This window comes from Dioscorea cayenensis, chromosome 12, assembly GCF_009730915.1.
Source record: "Dioscorea cayenensis subsp. rotundata cultivar TDr96_F1 chromosome 12, TDr96_F1_v2_PseudoChromosome.rev07_lg8_w22 25.fasta, whole genome shotgun sequence".
In the NCBI taxonomy this organism is placed as follows: domain Eukaryota; kingdom Viridiplantae; phylum Streptophyta; class Magnoliopsida; order Dioscoreales; family Dioscoreaceae; genus Dioscorea; species Dioscorea cayenensis.
The window spans coordinates 10,038,504-10,042,782 of NC_052482.1; the positions used below are offsets into that span (position 1 = coordinate 10,038,504).

At 42.5% G+C, this 4,279-nt stretch overlaps 1 non-coding gene across 1 annotated transcript; it reads left to right on the forward strand.

The window, feature by feature from the left end:
* Positions 1 to 2,096: 2,096 nt before the first annotated feature.
* On the forward strand, positions 2,097 to 2,202 carry LOC120274341. The gene has a single exon (XR_005540868.1). It is a non-coding gene; the product is annotated as a small nucleolar RNA R71 (small nucleolar RNA).
* The last annotated feature ends 2,077 nt before the right edge of the window (positions 2,203 to 4,279 follow it).

Consider the following 4,279-nt stretch of genomic DNA (forward strand, 5'->3'; position numbering starts at 1 on the left):
CCACAAGAAGATCATAGCAGAAGCATCTCCAGATCACAACACCAATACTTAAAGCCTTATTCATGAAAACACTCTAAACTAACGACTAGAAAAATAGTAAAAACTTGGGTTGCCTCCCAAGAAGTGCTTGTTTAACGTCACTTAGCTTGGCGTACCTTGTCTTACCTCACGAGGGCTCATAGATGAAGGTTTTCCTCTTACCCATGAGTTGGAAGCATGATGAATATAGTCTTTTGAAGGTAGAGGGAAAGTTATCGAGCTTGATACTACTTGAGTGGTTGTTACCCTCATTTTGTTCTTGCACATCCTCAACAGCCTTAGGGTGTTTCTTGTGGCGTCTCCATGCTCACTTCATCTTCTGGAGCACCGTTTTTACTATCCCCGGGGTAGATGGTACTTTCTCCTCTAGACCAAGCACTAATACTTCTTCCTCCTCCACTTCTTGGTCTAGCACCCCTCGTACGGGTCCAGATTCAACATTTCCTGCACATATTCATCACTTAATTCATCAGTAGTGTCAAGTAAATAAAGAGTATCATTAAAGTCAAAGAGAATGTCACATGGCTTTGGCGAGGCGGTAGATCAACTTGTCATCGCCCACCCTCAATGTCAACTCCCCACCGTCCATGTCAATAAGTGCCTTGGAAGTGCGCAAGAATGGCCTCCCAAGTATCAAAGGAACATCCGCATCCTCATCGACATCCAACACTATGAAGTCTACAGGAAATATATACTTGTCAATCTTGACAAGCACGTCTTCAATGATGCCCTTCGGATGTCTCACCGTTCAATCCGCCAATCATAATGTCACCCGAGTGGGCCTAGGCTCTCCTGAGCCTAGCTTTTGAAAGGACGAGTATGGCATGACGTTGATACTAGCTCCCTGAATCTTCCAATACCATTTCTTCACCCAAATTACCAATGTTGCATGGGATGATGAAGCTTCCGGGGTCTTTCTTCTTGTTTCGCATATTCCTTTTGCAACACCGCCGAATAAATAGGCATCTAGGATCACCGATGCACTCTCTTCTAAATTCCACTTATTGGTCAAAAGATCTTTCAAGAACTTAGCATACCGAGGCATTTGAGACAACGCCTCTACAAAAGGAATATTGATGTGAAATTTCTTGAACAGACCCAAGAACTTCTTGTATTGCTCATCATTTTGGTCATTCTTCAATCTTGAAGGGTAAGGGATTCTTGGCTTGTAAGGTGGGGGTACCATCTCCTTCGCTTTGTTTACTCTTTCCTCAACCTCCTCGACCACGGGTGCTTTCAACATTGGTCTTCTCACTTGGAAGACTACCCTCGACCTCACGACCACTTCTCAAAATGATCACCTTCACATGTTCTTGTGGGTTGGTCTCAGTGTTACTTGGCAAGCTTCCTTGTGGTCTCTCTGATAGAGACTTTGTAATTTGCCCCACTTAGTTCTCTAAATTATGCAATTAAGCGGTGTGATTGCAAAGTGTAGCCTCGATTGATTGAAACCGTGTATCCAATGATTGCACAAATCTGATCAAGGCTTTCTCTATGTCGGTCATCCGGGTCTCCAAGCCTGAAACTCTATTTTCCATGTTTGGGGCTTGTTGTTGTTGAAAACCTGATCATGCTATGACCATTTTGCTGCCCTTGGTTACTCCATGAGAAATTGGGGTGGTTCCTCCACCCTTGGTTATAGGTGTTGCTATAAGGATTACCTTGTACTCTTCCCGAATTGCCTACAAAGTCTACTTGTTCTGTCGGGTCTAAAGTAGCAATCAAAATAGGACAATCAAACGGCATATGTGAACCCTCCACAACCATCACAACTCGTGATAGTGGCCACCCTCGGTGAAGTCAATGTATCAAATTTCTTAATCAATGCCTCTACTTGGGTTGCCAAAGATGTAACTGCATCGATCTCATCGAATCCGGCCACTTTCTTTCTTTTCCTTACATTCCATTGGTAGCTATTCATGTCCATTTCTTCTACCAACTATCAGGCTTCATCAGGAGTCTTACTCCCCATTGTACCTCCTACGGTGGCATCTAGAAGTTATCTTGTACTTGGGTTCAACCCGTTGTAAATAGGTTGAATGATCATCAATTCGGGAAATCCGTATTGTGGACACTTCCGCAAGAGATCTTTAAATCACTCCCACTTCTCAAACAAAGATTCAAGATCCATCTGAACAAACGATAATATCTCATTACGAGGCTTTGTTGGTTTTCTCAGAGGAAAGTATCTTGGAAGGAAAGCTTCGACCATCTCATTCCAAGTCGTGATGGATGCTTTGGGCAAGGAATGAAGCCACTGCTTAGCTCTTTCTTTGAGAGAAAATGGGAAAGCCCTCAATCTAATAGAATTGTCTGAAACTCCGTTGATCTTTAGCATGTTACAAACTTCCAAGAAGTTTAGAAGTTTTCGATGTGATTGTTTAGATCCTCATCAGCCAAACCATTAAATTGAGATGACTGTTGAATCATTTGGATGAATGCCGGCTTTAGCTCGAAATTTGGAACTGTAATCAGGGGTCACACAATACTAGATTGTGTGCCCAAAACTAGGGGTTTGGCATAGTCGAAAAGTGTTCTCTGTTGTTCATTCTGCTCTAGCATATTATTTGACCCTTCAACTTCTATTTCAGCTTGATTGGACAGTTCTTGCACAGGTTCTTTACCCCTTCTTCTGAGTGTATATTCAAGTTCAGGATCACCTTAATATATATCGAAGGGTTCCCTTGGGTTATAACCTGAAGCTGCACCAAAAGAAAGAAAACAAATTAGAACGATGATAGAATAAGGAGATGTGAAATAGAATGAATAAATGAATAGCTAAGATAGCAAAGTACAAAGTATCTTTAAACGCCTACTCCCCGGCATCGGCGCTAAAAACTTGACACACCCCTTGCGTGTGACCCACAAGTGCATGGGTTTGTCGAAGTAATAAATCCCATGTGAGTGGGTAAAGTATCCACAAGGAGTAGGGGAATATAAAACACCAAGATTGTTACTTAACCAAGAGAAGATGAAATCAATGATTGTGTTGATAAGATGTAATGTAGAAAAAATAAAAGAAATGAGAAAGAGAGGCACAAATAAGTGAGAGGAAAGGTAATCGATAAGAAGTGGGGTACTCGGATATTGTTCCGCCTAGGATTATCTCTTCAAGTGCAAAACCAACTATTATGCTTCCTAACTAATACTCAATGAGTTGTGGATATCTTAAAATACATGGTCCCAAACCTAAGGTCAACCGTGACTAACTCTGCACTATGACCCGGGCGGAGAAATCGATCAGTCTGAACACCTCACACTGTGTAAAGTTGCAAGAAGCTCTAGGGATTCCAAGTGATAAACCCTATTCCTATATGTATACCTAATCCTTTGATCCAGGAGAAAGGCCCCTACTCAAAATTAAGCCCCAGATACTAAAGTTCACTTCAACGCTTCACTCTGTCGCTCACGTAACTAAGCCCCAACGGAGTTCATCCTTTAGCACTTTCACTCTATTGTGACCACAAAGAACTCTAGGAAATGGAGGTAGGATAAATCACATCAGAAGGGGAAGGGGACGCTCCGCTACCTCTCGACTCACCCTCTCGACCTTCTCCAATCTAGCTTTGTCTAGTCCTCATGGTGTGTCACTCATCCACAAAGGCTACTAAGATGGACTCTCAACCCTAGTGTGACTCTAAGGACGAAATCATTCAAACAAGCAGTGAAGATTGGAACTCAATTGAAAACATCAATTAAGGAAAGCATAATAAAAGGTTAATGAAACAAATACATCCTAGGGTTTACAAATCCAAGTACCCACTAGGGGTTTAGCTCTCCATGGAGCAAGATATAATCAATAGTAAAATCGAAAAGTAAAAACAAGTAATCCATAGGAAAACCCCCTCAGCAGTTGTATCGATGGTCTTGTGGAGTAGCCTCGTTCTCTCCAAAAGTCCCCTCGTCAAGCTTAGGGCACAGCTTACCAGATCAGTGCCGACGAAAGCTCCTCCAATACTCATCTTCCAAGAGAAACACGGTGTCAAAGCCGTAGAACAACTCCAAAAGTCTTGCCAATACCTCTCTAAACCCTAGCCACAAGACTCTCAAAAGTTGGAGAAAAAGATGTGGAAAATGTCTCTCCAATCGGGATGAATCGCGGGTTTAAATAGGCTGGAATCGGGCATCCACACGGCCATGTTGATGTTCCACACGCCCCTGTGGAAAATTACACACAGGTGTGTGGATTCTCTTGAATCCTGATTTTCCGCGGGCTCGTGACAAGGAAACGCTATATTAA